General features: G+C 36.5%; 1 protein-coding gene and 1 non-coding gene across 3 annotated transcripts in view; one reads left to right on the plus strand and one right to left on the minus strand.

The window, feature by feature from the left end:
* The window catches only part of SESN1 (sestrin 1), a 107,532-nt gene that overhangs the window by 40,957 nt on the left and 46,532 nt on the right, over positions 1–20,043 (minus strand). The window lies entirely within an intron of this gene.
* On the plus strand, positions 784–899 carry LOC115867026 (U12 minor spliceosomal RNA). Its single transcript, XR_004044935.1, has one exon. It is a non-coding gene; the product is annotated as a U12 minor spliceosomal RNA (small nuclear RNA).

Here is a 20,043-nt window from a genome sequence, read left to right on the forward strand (position 1 = left end):
AATGGGTGAATCAGAGGAAGTAAGGAGGGGTATAAGATCAGGAAACAGATTTAGGGCTACTTTCCCTAAGATTATATGAACAGGTAAAAAGACAGATACATGTATAGCCATGCTTAAATAAGGAAGAATGTAATGTGGAAGATAGCCTCAATCTCAGTGAAAGAGATATTCCAAGCCTTCTTTCCTTCTATCTACCCAAAACCCCTTAATGAAGGAGAGGGTTGGATCAGGGTCGTGACAAAGGTAGGAAGAAGATATACTTTTTATAACCACTGCTTGAGGATAATAGGCTGTAATTTTTTTAAACCACATTTTGGCCTTAAAGGGAGTAAAGAATTTAACAACTTTCATTTAACAACTCTCTACAGGGAACACAATGCTTTGCAAGAACCCACACAGGATATTTCAGAGTACACTAAGATAAAAGAAACATAATTCCAGCCCTAAGAAGCTTTATAATCCAATAAAGAACCACACACAATGGAATTATGTTAAAGGTATAAGCAGTGCTATGGCTTCAGATGAAGGGAAGAAGTCAAGAGATCATAAAAAATGTGTCAAGCAGGGAAATGAGGTGACTGAGCTTTGATTTTAGAAGATTAGGAGAAACTTCTAGGATGGTCTGAGTTGTGGGGAGAAGCTAAGGGGAAATAGACTTTAAGACAGTGTAATGGTCTAGTTAAGGGGTAACTGGATGTATGCCAGAGTGATGAGAGTAGAAATAGAATGCAGGAGACATATTCTGTAAAGTCAAGAAGGCAGTATCTTAAAATTTGATTACGAATGCCTTAAACTTATCAGTAAGGAAAATAATGAGTTGAAGTGATACCTGAATCCTCACTGCTAATGTGAGATGAATTTTTGAGTGGGTAAAGGTTGCTCCTAAGGTGACCTCCCCCCGCCCAGCAAATTGATTATGAATTAGAAGAAAATTTATTTCCCAAGAAGCCTTTTGCTTCTTTCCACTTTGTATCTAAACAAATACTGTATAAGGCAAAGGTGGTGTTGTCAAAGATGGTTTTGATGAGATGCTTATGGATAAGATACTGAGGTTGCTTTTATTTGTTGTGACTGTTAACTTATGGACAGATGCCTCCAGCTGTTTTTATTCCATAATGTCCCTCTGCAATTATCTTTAGAGCTTAAAGTAGTATGATTAAGTGAAAAGAATCAGTACTTAAAATGAGAAGATCTTTTTCTTTGTGGATACAAGGTAACAATCAGATAGATTATACTATTAAACATTTATAAAGAAGCAGCAGTAAAGTATAATGACTAGAAGCATTGGCATTAGAGTCCAACAACACTGGGTTCCAAGGAAAAATTAAATCTCTTTTAGCCTTGATGTCCTCACCTGTATAATGTGAATGATAATATAGTGACCTTAGAAGGCCAGAGGATTACACGAAATCACACAGTGACTGGAATAATAAGTGGTCAGTAACTATTAGCTCTGAGAGCTACACAGTAAGAGCTACAATACATCGAACCAGCAGTTCTTATTTAAAATATTAATTAAATAAGTCTTTAGCACAGCGTTTGTGAAATACTCAAATTTTACTCATCCTTTTGGTGTGTGGGGCTTAACAAGGTGCATTTAAGATTAAAATTATTAGGTATCAATGTACTTTTTAAAATTTAGTATTTGTAATGCTGTTTCTTCTAATTACAATGTTTACTAAGTATCTGCAAATAATTTAATATCAAGCACAACCTAGCCTCAACTATTTTACACATTAAAAGAGAATCTATATTTTAAAAACAATACAATATTGTTTTCTATAACAATTCTTTGTCTACCTTTTATTATTGATATTTTTCCAAGAAAATCCATTGGTCAATATGGTAGAGATGGCTAGTTGTCCCTAGTGCTGATTCTCTGCTTCTTCTATGGTTAATAAAACCCCAAATCTTTAGTTGGGTATATTGCCACTCAGAAAAAAGATAAATTATCCAGCTTTCCTTGCATCTAGGTGTGACCAAGTTGGTAAGCTTTGGCCAATGTGATTATAAAGGGTAATGGAGTGTGCATAATAAATGTCACTAAAGTGAGGAAGCACATGCTTATTCTCCTAGTAAATTCTTCCTCTATCTGGAATGTGGATGTGATTCTGGAGCTACAGTGGCCATCTTGGATATCTGTCTTAGAGATGAAGCCACATCTTGAGGCTGCTGGAAAAACACGGAAGGATTTGGGCACCTGATGATTACATGGAGCTTCTGAAGCAGTCCTGGACTGCCTTCATTTACGTAAGAGAGAAAGAAACTGTCCTGTATAAGAATTATTATTATTTTTTAAGAATTCTTATATTGAAAAAAAAAGAATTCTTATATTGGATTTTCTGAACTGGCAGCCTAATGTAATCCAATCCTAAAAAATACAGACAAAATGAAAGCCAAAATTTAAGCTCACTTGTTTTCTTAATAAGTTTGTTCTCAACTTATACATGCCTGGTCTTTTTATGTCCCCTTTCTTCTTATTCCTACTGTAAACTCCCGGACACCTGTAGACATTACCTTTGATTCATTTCAATGGTGTTAAGGGAGGGAGGGAGAGGGGGGTGAGTTCATTCAGCTGCTCCACCACTACCACAGTTATATTCCTAACCTATTCTTTAGTCTACCCCCACCCACTCTAGAGTCTATTTTGCTCTTCATCCTAGAATTTCAACTCCATAAAAGAACTGTCCTCAAAAACAGCATTTATTTGTTCATTACTCAACATATTTTGAGTGCCTACTGTATTCTGTTAGTTGATGAATAAAACAGACCCTGACTTCAGAGAGCTAAGTCAGGCAATATTTTAAAATGCAGATTGAACTGTGTTCTATTATTTGTGTACTACACCTCTATAGTCCCAAATTTTACTAAAGGATCAAAGTGAAAGTAAGTGAATGTAAAAGATTGGGAGAAAACAGATATATGGAGAGGGAGCAGGAAATAAGGAGGTGTGGAGGAGGACTCTCAGGGACAAAGGCAAGATGTAACCGTATAGCAAAGGAAGAAGGAGGGAGAAGGGAAAGGAACACACACTCAATAAATTTTACTGGGCTTCATATATCCTTAAAACCTTTTTCCTGTGTTAGTGATTAATAGGGACAAGCTCATTGTTAAACTTCTGGAACCTTTAGAGAATAGCAACCGCCCTCCTTATTATTATATCTGCTGTTTGCATTGCTAGAAGCAAAGACCTTCACAAACCCTCAGAAAGCTCCCCACTATTCCTTCCCAATCCCAGCGCCTATTTAGAACTTCTACCCCTTCTCACCTCTTACTGGAACCTTCTTCTACCAGTGTCGCCTGAGGAAAGAGGTGATTCAGTAGAATGGGGAGGCAGTGTTGTTGAAATCCCCAATCAAAATTTAGGTTTAATTTTCTCACACAAACACTGCTAAAATAGAATATAACCATCATTTTTGCTACTAACTTTATTGTTTGGCAATAGAGCACTTAAAATTGGCTTTTATGGGTTGTTTTTAGGATTTGCCAGAGTGAGAAAATAAGTTCTAAGTTTCAAATAATTAATATGAATTTTAACTTTGGATTGTCGTCCCACTGTGAGACATAGAAAACCTGAAAATCATTCTTTGCCTAAAATATAAAGATGGTGCTATTGCTGGCCACATGGCTCCAGAAGAATGAAAAAACAAAAACAAAACACCCAAACAATTCAGCTACTGATGTTGGGATTTTGGTGCCTTTCTGTTGTTGTTGTTTTTATCTTAGGTGAGGGAAAATGTATTTGTTAAATACTACTAAACAAGTCTGTGACATTTAGTTCTTAATACTCTATAATATGACATTATGAAAAAATTTTTTTCTTAGATTGTGGTTTTAACACTTCACAAGTAGTTTCTTTTCCTGTTAACTTTTCAGACAACTCTGCTTAAGCTTGAGCTAAATACCTGGAGGAAGTGCTACCACAATTTTAGCTTTCTTGTTTCCAGTTGAGCAGTATTATTCTCAGTATTTCTCCATTAGGAAAGTATCATATGTTTACTTTCTAGCCTAATAAAACTGCTCTAACCTAATAAAAATTTTTGTAGTATATAAAAATTAATATGAAATAATTATGGTAAAATAAACAATTATAAATCTGAAACAGAGAAAAACAGGAACACTCTCCCACCAGTACTAGCAAAAAGGCTTATAGGATGCTTAAAAACTTTCTTTGGCTTTTGTTTAGCACCTGAGTCAGGAAACTCAGGGTCCCTTGTCTTTTTCTACAGGGTCCCTGTCCATAACATGCAGCCAAAACATAACACTTGTTATATTCCTGATATAGCATAAAAAAGCAAGAAAACATTCTAAGTAGTAAAGACAGTCTTTTCCTCCCCCATGGACCATAAGTCCAGAAAAACAAGTTACCTCATTTATAAACCATGCTATTTAAGACTCTGTGATGCAACAATACTGCACTACTCTTTTCTATAAAAATGTATTCTTCCAATTAAAATCTTAGCTCAAATGTTGGCCAGCAAAGTCCTAAAAATCTGGTTTTTTTCCCTCTTATTCTATCAAATTGGATTTAGGGAACAGAAAAAAGTATGTTTTTATTTCACACAGTAAACATCATTAGGCCCTAGAAACTATAAATCTCTACTAATTGGTATCTTTGCATAGCAGTAGTTATGGCAACCTTAATTCATGGGGATGACTTTGAAGTACTGCAAGATATTAAAATCCCCTCTGATTAAACAACGCAATTATATATCCAGCATCTAGTCCACGTCTGATATAATAATCATAGATTTCAGAGCTAAAATAATTATAAAATAAACTGAGTGAAGCTAGAATTGCAATTTGGAGAGTGTCTAAATACAAATACTTTCTATAAATGAAAAAATTGAGAACCAGAGATGAAATACACAGTTTTAATGTTGATGTATTTATCATATTATAGTGTTGAGAAACTTGGAAATCTGTGTGTAAAATCAGGGCTGGTCTTAGGATTTGATAGAGTAAATGGCTGCTTACTTGGTGTAATTTTAGAAGTGCTATTACCAAAAAAAAAAACACATAAAAATGTCACCCAAATTTTCCCTCAGAGATGGAGGGAAATGATCATAGTAAAATGATACCTAGTTGTCTTTCTTTTACATATTTAGTTGAGGTTTAATAATACCTATAATTCTATAAGCAGATTAATTCCATTATTTTCTGTTAAAATGCAAATATAAAACTCATATAAAAGAAAAAACTCAAACTACATAATGGATTCAAACCTTACATAGGCATGTAAGGTGAAAACCATGTAGATAAAATTATCCTTGAAAATCTCTTTTGAAGGTACCAGACTGAAGACAGATAGTCCACTTCTTAATAAGTCCAAAGCAGACATTTTGTCCCTCAGTATTAGAGCTGATGACTGTTTATTTGGTTCAACACCAGTTGGAGTCATTGGCTTGTGTTTAGGAGGCTTGTATAAAAAAGCCTTGTGTAAAAAAAAAAAGAAGTCTTTTAACACTTGAAATACCCTCAGAATGGTGAGACGTTCACTCTATGAGAAGTGATCAGGAACTCAGACCAATGGAGAACATAGCAGATTTCTGTTTCTTATTTTACACTCACTCAGGGGCATATGCTCATTGAGTATAATGTTAGGCAGAATTGCCTATGATATTTATATTAAAAATACATTCTGCCTCACATTGAAAATTCTTTTGATGAACAAGAATAGTTACATTTGCATAAGTTAAATGTATGAGTGATGTAATTCCATTGCAGGGGTCAGTTTTTCCTTAAGACCAGGTTTTGATGGCCTATTAGGGCAGTAGAGAAAAGAACAGGTTCTGTGTCTGTGAACAAGGAAAGATCCCATGGCGGGTGGGGAAAGACCATGGTCAAAGATAAATTTTGCCTACTGCACAAATTTGTTTAGAGTATAGATATGCATATGCTGCATAAAACCTTTAAGTCACAATACCCTACTAACCATAATATCCCACATTCTCAAACATGACAGATAACTGAGAATTTACTATAATTTCCCTTCACTTTTGCAAATAGTAACTATTAGTGTGAAAGTATCATCTTTATATTTTACTGTTTTCAGTTCAAGATGAGGCTGAATTTTAAAAAGTTAACTTGGAGGTGAGAACATCAAATTCATAAAACACAGTGTTGTCTTGTGGCTTTTCTACTAAGTACTGCCAGCAAGTGCTGGCTTCTTTATCTAGCTAAGCACTGCTTAAGTGTCTAAAGTGGGAGGGGTCATAGTCCTATCACTAGTAGTAAAAATCCTAAGTTACTAAATTATATAGAGACAATTTACATGTACAGAGTCTAAACTGGTTGACCCAAATAGCAAAATGAAGTTGACAGAAATGGGAACAAGTATTTTCATGAATTTACAAAATAAGTTTCTATTAAGAGTTCTTTTGGCTACAAATTCAGTTTTTCAAGAAACTTGTTGATAGTCCTCTTTCTCCTAACTAGAGTATTGTTCATGTAGAAAATACATTAGTCAAGTGAATTATTGTGGCCTCAAATCTGAAAAGGAAACAGGGATGGGAGAGGGGAGAAAGCACATTGAGGGGGGTTATTTCATGGCCACACACTGACTGCACCATGGCTGTGGCTGGTATTTCACAAATGTGTATGTACCACCAGCCCAATGGAGTTCTTTAGGAGAATACAGATGGCTGAGCTCACTTGGAAACCATGACTGGGAAAACAGCTAACTGGAAATACATGGCCAATTGATACGAGGTGTTATCTTCAGCATGAAAACCCCAGTTATGGGAAGAGAGATTATTATTTGAATTGCTAGTCTTCAGCTATATATAGCACTAATGAAAATTGTTTAAGCAACAACAACAACAGCAACTCCCCCTTTCTCAAAGGAAATAATTTAAGTTGGCAGGTTTCTTATTTATATGATATCAACTTTCTATTATATTTAAATATACTTCTTTAATTGATTAGCACAAAAGTATCAAACTGAAGGTTTTTTGGGGTGGTGATGAGAACAGAGAAAGGACGAAAGGGTTGAGTTTAATTAATGTTCAGACTTCTGATTTCTCTGTCAACTTAGTTGTTAAATGTGGGAAAGTTATTACGAATTTATCATTTTGGTAGTGCTACTCTACATGTAAACATTTGTCCAAGGACTCTTGAGGCAACTCCAGCAAATTACATCAGGTGTTTTGCTACAATAATTAAATTAAAACAGGAGTTCTTGGTATCACTTCCTTGATTTTATTTTAGCTTCTTAAAAACAAGTGAAATGTTAACCATCTATATGACAAACTAGTTTAAGTTTTTTTTAACAACATATTCTCAGTTTGCAGAGTGTTCATCATTTTAAATTGAAACATAAAAATAGCAGACAACATTTCACCATTTCTTCTCTCCAAGGACAACCCAGCATTTACCTGTACAAGTACCTGTGGCACTAACAAGTAACTAATGAGCCAAAGGAGGGATTTTGAGGGCAATGAAGAAGTGGTAGAAGTTTCTATAACATAAGGAATCAAGGTTCAATCACAAAAATTCCTCATGTCATGGGAAAACAACAGGGCCCATGATCAATATGTGAATAATATAGAATATTTTAATGATGTAGCACTGATTAGTTCAGAATTGATTGCTTAACTAAGAATCCTGGGATCTCTTCTCTCTTAAACCATGTCATAATTCTTGAACTATTTAAAAATTTCATAACAAAATATTCCAACGCAGCATTGAGAAATTATCTTTTAAATGACAGCAGTAAAAAAAAAAAAAAAAGGCAGTAGACCTGGGGTATAAATTAATCAAATTAAAACAATCTAGCAGATAATTTTCTAAGCCTCTAATATCCTTATGCAAACCATTTAGGACACTGATGATGAATGTATGAATGTTTAGATAGGTAAATACATAAATATTTCTAGTTTTGGCTTAAGTACCACTGAAAAATGGGAAGATTTCTGCTGCATAAGATATATTTTATTAAACATACATTTATAATAGATAGTACTTCTACCACAAATTATATAATTGCAAGTATGTGAATTCAATATGTCTGTGTCTTCCTACTATAAAAAATTGAAACAATATAAACACTATAAATTAAGACCTATTTGGAAAGAATTTTTTTCTAACAATGTTTTATTTTAAAAAAATCTAACAATGTTTTAGATCAATTATTATAGATGAGAAATATAAAAGCCTGGTCTTTGTAGCCAAAGGACCAGGAAAAGGAGAGCCTAGTAAGACAGAACATTTTTCAGCAGTAACCACTCTACTTCAGTCAACCACCACCACCAGCACCACCACCACAACAACAAAACTGTGGCCCTATTCTCACCCATGCCCGCAAAGGCTAAGTAGGGAGACTAGACTCCCACCCTTGCCCAGATGTAACAAGGTACCCTAAACTCCCTGCCAGGGTAGTGCCAGAGAAGGCCCAGTAGAGGTGGGATGTTTATCCCCACTGGGCAATAGTGCTTCTCACACCCCATGACTGGCAATGTTAGTGACAGAGACCATGTGGAGAGCCTGGACATCCACTCACACCAGAATAAGCATTCCTCCTTCCCTGTTAGGGTGGTATTGATGAGGAGGCCTAGGGGAGAGTCAGGACTTTTAACATAGCCCCGTAGTAATGAGGCCACTTCCAACTTGTGGTGTCATGGGAGCAGTAACAAGGCACTCCCACTCCTTGCAATCAGGATAATTTTATCATCAGGTGCCTTTGGAGACCTGATGGAGGGCTAGAACATGCACTCCTTCCCAGAAATAACATAGAGTCCCCCTCATCCCTCTGCTTGAGTGTTGATGGAGGCCAAATGGGGAACCTGGATTTCTACCTCCACCTTGCAGGGAAGGCAGTGCTTGCTCATCTCCCTACTGGAGAAGTTTTAGACAAAACCAACTAAAACAGAATACTAAAATAAGATCCAGAATTTCATTACATAATACCCCAAATGTACAGGTTTTAATTGAATATTATTTGTCATACCAAGGACCATGAAGATCTTAAATGGAATAAAAAAAGACAATCAATAAATGTCAATACTCAGATGAAAAAGTCATTAGAATTGTTTTAAAGAAGCCATCCTAAAAAGTCTTCAACAGCAATTTCAAACACTTGAAACAAATTAAATATATAAAGTCTCAGCTGAGAAACAGAAGTTATGAAGAAAAGCCATGAAATGGAAATTTAGGGCTGAAAAATATAATAACTGAAATATAAAACTCAATGGATCGACTCAACAGCAAAATGGAGTGGACAGAGGAATTAGTGAACTAGAAGACAGAAAAATGAAATTACACAATCCACACAACAGAGAGAAAACAGACTGACAAAAAATACAGCCTCAGAGACCTGTGGATCTATAACAAAAATCTAACATTTGTGTTACTGGAATCTCGGAAGGAAAGAGCAAAGACAGCAGGACTGAAAAAGCAATTGAAGAAATAATGGCTAAAAACTCCCAAATTTGGCAAAAGATATAAGCCTACAAATTAAGGAGGCTGAGTGAACTCCAAACAGAATGAAACCAACATTAAGACACATCATAGTCACTTCTGAAAAATAAAAACAAAGAAAAGCAGCAAGAGAGAAATGACACTTTACCTACAGGGAAAAACAATTTGAAGGACAACAGATTTCTCATCATAGAGACCAGAAGGAAGTTGCACAACATTTTTCAAGTGCAGAAAGAAAAAACTGTCAACCCAGAATTCTACACCCAGTGAAAGTATCCATCAAGAATGAAGGAGGAAACCAAGATATTCTCAGATAAAAGGAAACAAATGATAACACCAGTACACTGTAAGAAGTTATGTATATAAAATGTCATATGTAGAGCAAACACTAAAAGATCTGTACTAAGAGATACACTCCAAAAAAAAAAAAAACCTATAGATAAATCAAAATAGAATTCTAAAAAAATTCAACAAACCCAAACAAAGGCAGTAAAAAGGAAATAAAAATGAACAACAAAGGGAACAAACAGAAAACAGAAAATAAAATGGCAGGTGTAAGCGCTAACATATAACATGGATACAAACCCATACATAACATAATTATATTAAATGTAAATGGTCTAATATACCAATTAAAAGACAGAGATCAGCAGAGTGGATTTAGAAACATGACCCAACAGTATGCTGTCTACAAGACACTCACTTGAATTATAACAACATAGGCAGGATGAAAGTAGGATAGAAAAAGATATATCATGCAAACATCAATCAAAATACTGCAAGAAGTTCTGTGGATGGATGGTGGTGTTAGCACAACAATGTGAAGGTACTTAATGTTACTGAATTGTACACTTGAAAATGTTTAAGATGGCAAATTTTATGTGTATTTTACATTTTCCCCCCCACAAAACAGGAATGTCTATATTAACATAAGGTAGAGTAGACTTCAGAGCAAAGAAAATCACCAGAGACAGAGACATTATATCACAATAAAAGGATCAATCCAACAAGAAGATATAGTAATCAAATGTTCATGCACTAAAGAGAGATGCAAAATATTATATATGAAGCAAAACATGATAGAACTAAAAGGAAAAATAGGCAAATCCACATTATAGTTGGAGATCAACATCCCTCTCTCAACAAATGATAGAACTAGACAGAAAATCAGCAAAGATGTAGAAGAAACTCAACAATGCCATCAAACAACAGAATCTATATTTGTAGAACATTCCACCCAACAGTAGAATACACATTCTTTTCATATGCCTAGGAATATGAACCAAAATTGATCATATTATGGCTATAAAACAAACCTCCACAAATGTAAAAGAACTGAAATAAAAGTGTGTCCTCTGATCACAATAAAATCAAACTAGAAATAAGTTACATAAAGATAACAGGAAAATGGAAACTTGGAAACTAAACAAACACACTTAGAAATAATTCATAGATAAAAGAGAACATATCAAGGGATTTTTAAATAGACTGAAGAAATAGAAAATACAACATACCAAAATTTGTGAGACACAGCTAAATCAGTAGTGTGAGGAAAATTTATAACACTGCATGCATACATAAGGAAAGAGGAAATTTTCAAATAGATAATTTAAGTTCCTACCTCAAGAACCTCGAGAAAGAAGATCAGTATAAACTGAGAAGCAAGCAGAAGAAAAGGAATAAGAGGGGAAAATATGGAGACAGTACACAGATCAATGGTTGCCAGAGATTTGGAAGAAGAGGGCAAAATTGGATAGATGAAACACATGAATTTTTTTAGGTGATAAAATTATTCTGTATGATATTCAATGTTAGATATATGACATTATACATTTGTGAAAACCCAAAGAACTCATGGAGCAAAAAGTAAAACAATGAACACAAATTTAAAAAAATCATCTAGAGGGCTGGGGCGTTGGGTCCCAGAAAGGAATGCAGACTGTGACAAGAGAATCTAACTTAAATTACAAATGTATGAAACAACCTCACTGAAGTGGGTAAAGGAAAAATTTGCCGATCTTAGTAACTTCGAAAATGAGTAGAGTCTATAAGACTAAAGCAAAAGGAATTGTATGTAAGCACTGCACAGTCATTGCTGAAGTTGTTTTCCACATGGGTGTGGGTCAACAATTCTATACGGCTATACATATATACTAAAATTGAATGATTAAGTAAATGGATTGTGGATGATGTGAGCCAGATTTCCCACTGTTGGAGGGGGAATTTACAGATAAGGGGAGAAATCTAGAATGATCCATGTGGTAATGGATTAGAGTTAGAAGTATCACTACAAACTCATGTTTAGATTAATATAGAGATGGTTATATACAGACATATTTACAGATGCATATACACAGGTTAGTATACACATATATATTTCCTTACTCTGTCTGCTAAGAGGGCCTAAAAGCAATTAATGACACCCTAGTAGCAACAGTCACACCTTGCTGATGTCTCTCTGGTCATTTTGACAGTCTAAAGCTCATTCTTAAGTAGATTCTATAGGAAGTGATCACAGGAAATAGATTCTCTGAGCTGGTACATTTTGAAAAGTTTGTTGTTTACACTTGAAAGTTAGAAAATCCTTGTCTCACTTTCTTTCCTGGAGTATATAAAATATGCTGCTCTATTTTCTTTTGGTATTGCTATTGAAAAGTCTAATGATAATCTAATTTCTCCCTTATAAGTTAATATCACTATGTCTTGGTAATAATGGCCATTCTGGGTTAATATTCTTAGGCACACAGTATATTATTTCAATATACAGTTTCTTTCTTTTTAATTTCAGGAAAGTTTTCTTGAATTGTAAATTTTAGTATTCATTTTGTTCCCTTCCTCTGATTTCTTTTTCAGTGGCTTTTATTATCTCTATGTTGGCTCTTCTCTATCCTTAATATCTGTCACCTCTCAAAAATCCTTTAAAATTTTTTCCTCATCTCTTTCCTATTTTTAAAGTTTCCTTCCTTATTTTTCACCTTCTATTTCTCTTATGGTATTATTTACTTGGGCTTACGTTCCTTCCAGTTTAATGCATTTCTTGAAATGATTTTTTCTTCTAATTTTTTGCAGAGTTATATTACCTCACTTCTGAGTTTTTCTAATTCTTATTTTTGTTGTTCTTTCATTTATTGTTTTCCTAATGTCTTTTGTTTTAAATAGTAGGTTACAATATTTGACTAATCTTTCAGGCATGCTTTCATTGTCTGTAGAGATACTATTCAACTCCTTATTCTCTATTATAACTTTGTATATTGCTCATTTTTATGTGAAATTAGCTTTCTTGAAATTTTTGAATGAGACAGGACAGATTTTCTAACTTCACAGAATTCCCTTTTCTGTTGTTTTTGAGTAGTTTTCAAAACGGTGACAGCTTGCATTCTGCAATTTTTGGGGGCTCCACTCTCCTCTCCCACAGACTTTCTTTTCTTTTCATCTCTGTTGTCCCTATTCTGCTCAATTTTTATTCTACTGTTTCTCAATATGGGACCTTGTCTTAGAAAGAAGTCACAGAAAGGTTGGTTTTAAGAGTTCATAAAAGCTGTACTGCTCCAGTCTCTTTAGTTTTTCTTACAGTGGATCTCGCACTCACCTACTTTTGTAATGAGCAAAATTCCTCCCCATTTCAGCTACTGTTTGCAAATTGGCCTGCCATATTTTCCATATCTGTTGGCTATTTCAGGGTTTTCCTCTTCTCAGGTCTATCAGACACTGCCCCTTGGCTGCCTTCTACCTCCAGCCCAGGCATTTTCACCATACAGGTCTTGTCTTACTTTACTTCTTCCACAATTGACAATGTTGACCAATCCTTTTCTGAAATCTCCCCTTCCTGGTTTTTGGGATAATATCCTCTTTCAGGTTCCATCCTCTATTTCTGGCCACTCAATATCAATCTCTTAATGATTCTTCTTCCACTGCTGATTTCTTATAAATAGGTGTTCTCCAATGTTCCATCCATCCTCAACCCTCTTCTTACTGTATATTTTCTCCCTGGGTGATCTCACTCTTGGCATAATTTCAACAATGAACACTGATCAAGGCTGTAATTACATCTCACCCTTTCTCCTGAATTTGAGGCCCATTTATCCAGCTACCTAATATATTTCACCTTGATATCCTACAGCCATCTCAAATCCAACACATTAAAAGCCAAACTCATCACCTTCTCCCAACCCATCCCACTGCACTACCTACCAGCTCTTATATTCTATCCTCTATCTCCAAAATGAGCCTCACCATACATCCAGTTTCCAATGCAGAAACCTGCAAGTCCTTGCATAGGCTGCTCTGACTCCTTTACTAATCTCTTGCAAAGTTCTGAATATTTACACATCCTAAAAACTGTCAAATCCATCCCCTTACCCTCAACCCCATCAATTTGGTTCCTGTCCATTTCTTTTCTTAATTACAGCAACAGCCTCTTCTCTGTCTCATTGTTTGTGCCACCTTCCAGACTATTCTCCATACTGGAAAAGTCTGGAAAAGTCTTTCTAAGTTGCAGGTCTGATGATGTTATAATCCTTCATAGGTTTCCCTTTAACTTTCAGAATGAAATCCAGATTCTTCACATGGCATACAAGTCCCTTCTGAATCTCTCCAATCATACTGAGTTCAACTTACTGAGTTCGACTCAAACATGATAACTCTCATGACTGTGCTTTTGCACATGCTAATCTCTCTGACTAGAGCACCTTATCTCCTACCTCTTCAACCGGGTGCTCCTCAGTCAGGCTTCAGGAGCCAGTTGAGGCTATAGTCTTCTACAGAGCCTTCCCTGACCATTCCCTATCTGTGTCCCCTCATTTTCAATCATCCAAAACCTCCTCTGCTACCCCACATACTTCTGGAGTCAAGCACATGTTGACACCACAATAAAACCTCAGGCTTTGCCCCTTTTAGTCATTTTCCTGGGTAAGTTGACCTTCCTTCAGAGCACTTGCCACTATTTATTGCAACTGCCTGTCACCTGTCCATCTCCCCCACGTGTCTGTGAACTCCCTGAGAGTGAAGCCTTTGCCTTGCCTTCTCTGTTTCCCTAGTGCACAGAGTAAATACTCAATAAATGTTAAATAAACAATGTAACGTGAGGCATGATGTAGAAGAACTCTAAATGAAAATGAGAATTTGACTTTGAACCTGTATGGACTGAAGAAAGTGTAACCCATCCTTTGCTCTAAAAGAAAAACTAATGCCTCAACATTCAATAATTCACCCACTGTGGAACATAAGTAAAAAATGTTATATTTACAAGGTTTAAAAAATCTGAGGCAATACTTAAGCTCTGAAAATTCACTGAGACCATGAAAAGAAGAATGTCCTTCATAGATGGGCCCCCCTAAATCTTGTCTTCCAAGATCACAAAGGCTTAAATAAACATTCAGCTGCCCCTAAATGGCCCTGCTTATAGGTAGTGTAGGAGTTTACCACAGATATTCCTCCACTTACTTTGCCTATTCAACCTGAGATCTGTACCATCAGTATTGCTCCAGTGGATTTAGTCAACAAAGCAGTGGAACTACTTCTAAAGGACAGCTGTTAAAATGTAGTGACTATCAAAGAAATAAGGATACATGGTCTGAAAAGGCAGCTACCTTTTCTAGCCTTTCCCTTTAACACCACATTTATAAGATCAGACAGGAAGGGTCTCTCAAAATTTTCCACAGAGGCATTTCTAATCTTTGAGGGGAGAGAACTCCTTCCATAGTGGATAAAGTGATGAACAGCCCAAGAGTAGCTGGCCCAAAGCCAGACAATTATTTATATCAAACTTTGTATCTTAGTCCCTAATATAGCCATGCTTATTTTTAACCTAAAATAATGTTTTAAATTACTTATCAGTTAAATTACCTATTTCTTACTAAGACCTGTCCCCCCTGTAAACTCCACCCCATTTTAAATTCCAGGGAGATATGCTGCATTTACTCTAGGTGGGGAAAATATGCAGATTTCACTACAAGGTGCAACAGAAATATCATACTGGAGAGGATGGTACAGCTTACATACGACTGGAAGTGGCACAATTCCAAGCACATGTTAGATGAGAGCACTTCATCTGGGAGAAACTTAAAGTAATACTTTAAATGTTCATGAGGCAAGATATGTTCCAATTTAAAACACTAAGAAACAGTCCCATCAGTGAAAAGGAAATCAACTTCTAAGTGTACCAAAAGGGCTGTAGGGCAAACAAGAGGAAAATTTGCATCTGTTGAGGTACAAACAGGAGTATTCCATAGAAGGGAATTAATTATTATTAATGGCAAACCCTGTAAATACAAAATAAAACCAAAATCACTGGTCACATCATTCAAAATTTACCTGCAATAAAGGCAAGGCAATAGGCTCAAGTCATGACCTGTCAAATATTTACTCCACTGACATACAACCACATATCCCAGGCTGTAATAATACTCCAATTTGTGAAGTTGAGAACTATAAAAAGTGAGGGGGTGAGTACTTAAAACATTTTATCTGTTTACTTCTTTATCTCCTCCACTAAACAAGAAGTTTCTTGAGGACAGGGTCTGGGACATACTATTTCTATCCTGCTTGCTTAGCACCCTTCTTTGCACAGAGCTGGCTTTCAACAAACATCTGTAGAATGCATGAATGAATGAATATGTGAATAATAGCCATAACTTATGCAAAACTTGGAAAACATCTTGGCACATCAGAGCAGAAAAAGACGGTATCAAAAAAGGAAGAGGGACTTCCCTGGTGGCGCAGTGGTTAAGAATCCGCCTGCCAAAGCGGGGGACATGGGTTCAAACCCTGGTCCGGGAAGATCCCACATGCCACGAGGCAACTAAGCCCACGCACCACAACTACTGAGCCTGTGCTCTAGAGTCCGTGAGCCACAACTTCTGAGCCTGCATGTCTAGAGCCCGTGCTCTGCAACAAGAGAAACCCATGCACCACAACAAAGAGTAGCCCCCGCTCACTGCAACTAGAGAAAGCCTGCTCGCAGCAACGAAGACCCAACACAGCCAAAAATAAATAAATAAATTTATTTAAAAAAAATAAAGAACCCCCTCTTTTTTTAAAAAAAGAGTGGATATTTATGATTTATATTAATATGTTACATACTAATATTTATTAATATATAATATCTGAAGTCAATTATATATTATATTAACACATATTTTAATAATGTAGAACTGAAAGGAAGTTAACTTACGTAAGAACTTTTAAATTTTTTTCAAGAAGAAAATTGCATCATAACAATTAAATGTCTAAACAAACACAAAGGGGAGAAAATCTCAAGATGGCGGAGTAGAAGGAAGTGAGCTCACTCCTTCTTATGAAAACACCAAAATCATAACTAACTGCTGAACAACCATCGACAAAAAAAATGCTGGAAGCTACCAAAAAAGATACCCTACATCCAAAGACAAAGAAGAAGCCACAATGAGACAGTAGGAGTGGCGCAATCACGACAAAATCAAATCGCATACCTGCTAGGTGGATGACCCACAAACTGGAAAATAATTATAGCACAGAAGTTCTCCCACAGGAGTGAAAGTCCTGAGCCCCATGTCAGACTTCCCAGCCTGGGGGTCTGGCAAGGGGGAGGAGCCCCCAGAGAATCTGGCCTTGAAGGCCAGTGCAGTTTGATCACAAAAATTCCACAGGACTGGGGGAAACAGGAACTCCACTTTTGGAAGGTGCACACAAGGTCCTGTGCACACCAGAACAAGGGAAAAAGGCAGTTACCCCATAAGAGACTGGGCCAGACCTACCTGCTAGTATTAGAGGGTCTCTTGCAGAGGCAGGGGGAGGCTGTGGCTCACTGCAGGGACAAAGACACTGGCAGCAGCAGTTCTGGGGAATACTCATTGGTGTGAGCCCCCCTGGAGGCTGCCATTTTCTCCCCAAGACCCAGCCCCACCCAACAGCATGTAGGCTCCAGTGCTGGGATGCCTCGGGTGAAACAACCCACAGGGTAGGAACATAGCCCCACCAATTAGCAGACAAACTGCTTAAAGTCTTCCTGAACACTGCCCTGCCCACCAGAGGGACAAGACCCAGCTCAACCCACCAGTGGGCAGGAACCAGTCCCTCCCACCAGAAAGCCTGCACAAGCCTCTTAGACAGCCTCATCCATGAAAGGGCAGACAGCAGAACCAAGAAGAACTACAATCCTGCAGCCTGCAGAACAGAAACCACAACCACAGAATGTTAGAAAAAATGAGATGGAGAGGAATATGTCCCAGATGAAGAAACAAGATAAAACCCCAGAGAACAACTAAGTGAAGTGGAAATAGGCAATCTATTGGAAAAAGAATTCACAGTAATAATAGTGAAGATGATCCAAGATATCGGAAAAAGAATGGAGACACAGATCGAGAAGACACAAGAAATGTTTAAGACCTAAAAGAACTAAAGAACAAACAAACAGAGATGAAAAACGTATTCCATGCAAATAGAAACCAAAAGAAAGCTGGGGTAGCAATACTTGTATCAGACAAAATAGACTTTAAAATACTGTTTTGAGACAAAGAAGGACACTACATAGTGATCAAGGGATCAATCCAAGAAGAAGATATAACAATTGTAAATATATATGAACCCAGCATAGGAGCACCTCAATATATAAGGCAAATGTTAACAGCCGTAAAAGGGGAAATGGACAGTAACACAATAATAGTGGGGGACTTAAACACCCCACTTACATCAATGGACAGATTGTCCAGACAGAAAATCAGTAAACACAGAGCTTAAATGACACATTACACCAGATGGACTCAACTGATATTTATACTGCATTCCATCAGAAAGCAGCAGAATACATTCGTTTCAAGTGCACATGGAACATTCTCCAGGATAGATCACATACTGGGCCACAAAGCAAGCCTTGGTCAATTTGAGAAAATTGAAATCATATCAAGCAGACTTCCCTGGTGGCACAGTGGTTAAGAATATGCCTCCCAAGGCAGGGGACACGGGTTCGAGCCCTGGTCTGGGAAGATCCCACATGCCACGGAGCAACTAAGCCCATGCGCCATAACTACTGAGCCTGCACTCTAGAACCCGCGAGCCACAACTACTGAAGCCTGCGTGCCTAGAGCCCATGTTCCGCAACAAGAGAAGCCACCACAATGAGAAGCCTGTGCACCACAATGAAGAGTAGCCGATGCTTGCCACAACTAGAGAAACCCTGCACACAGCAATGAAGACCCAATGCAGCCAAAAATTAAAAATAATTAATTAAAAAATCATATCAAGCATTTTTCCGACCATAACGTTATATTAGAAATCAACTACAAGAAAAAAACTGTAAAAAACACAAACGTGTGGAGGCTAAACAATATGCTACTAAACAACCAATGGATCACTGAAGAAATCAAAGAGGAAATAAAAAAGAACCTAGAGACAAATGAAAATGAAAACATGATGATCCTAAACCTATGGGATGCAGCAAAAGCAGGTCTAAGAGGGGAATTTATAGCAATACAATCTTACCTCAGGAAACAAGAAAAATCACAAATAAACAACCTAACCTCACACCTAAAACAGCTATAGAAAGAAGAAAAAACAAAACCCAAAATTAATAGAAGGAAAGAAATCATAAAGATCACAGCAGAAATAAATGAATAGAAACAAACAATAGAAAAAATCAATGAAACTAAAAACTGGTTCTCTGAAAAGACAGATAAAATTGATAAGCCTTTAGCCAGACTCATCAAGAGAAAAAGGGAGAGGACTCAAATCAATAAAATTAGAAATGAGAAAAGGAGAAGTTACAATGGACATCATAGAAATGCAAAGGATCATAAGAAACTACTACAAGCAACTATATGCCAATAAAATGGACAACCTGGAAGAAATGGACAAATTCTTAGAAAGGTACAAGCTCCCAAGACTGAACCAGGACCAGGAAGAAATAGAAAATATGAACAGACCAATCACAAGTCATGAAATTGAAACTGTGGTTTAAAAACTCCCAACTAACAAAAGTGCAGGACCAGATGGCTTCACTGGAGAATTCTATCAAATATTTAGAGAAGAGTTAACACCTATCCTTCTGAAACTATTCCAAAAAATTGCAGAGAAAGGAATACTCCCAAACTCATTCCATGAGGCCACCATCAGCCTGATACCAAAAGCAGACAAAGATACCACAAAAAAAGAAAATTACAGGCCAATATCACTGATGCACACAGACACAAAAATCCTCAACAAAATATTAGCAATCCAAATCCAACAATACATTCAAAGGATCATACACCATGATCATGTGGGATTTATCCCAGGAATGCAAGGATTTTTCAATATCTGCAAATCAATCAGTATGATACAGCACATCAACAAATTGAAGAATAAAAACCATATGATCATCTCAATAAATGCAGAAAAAGCTTTTGACAAAATTCAATGATAAAAACTCTCCAGAAAGTCAGCATACAGAGAATATACCTCAACATAATAAAGACCATATATAACAAACCTGCAGCTAACATCATACTCAACGGTCAAAAGCTGAAAGCATTTCCTGTAAGATCAGGAACAAAGCAAGGATGTCCACTCTCACCACTTTTATTCAGCATACTTTTGGAAGCCCTAGCCATGGCAATCAGAGAAGAAAAAGAAATAAAAGGCATCTACATTGGAAAAGAAGAAGTAAAACTGTCA

The sequence above is a fragment of the Globicephala melas genome, chromosome 14, assembly GCF_963455315.2.
Source record: "Globicephala melas chromosome 14, mGloMel1.2, whole genome shotgun sequence".
NCBI lineage: Eukaryota > Metazoa > Chordata > Mammalia > Artiodactyla > Delphinidae > Globicephala > Globicephala melas.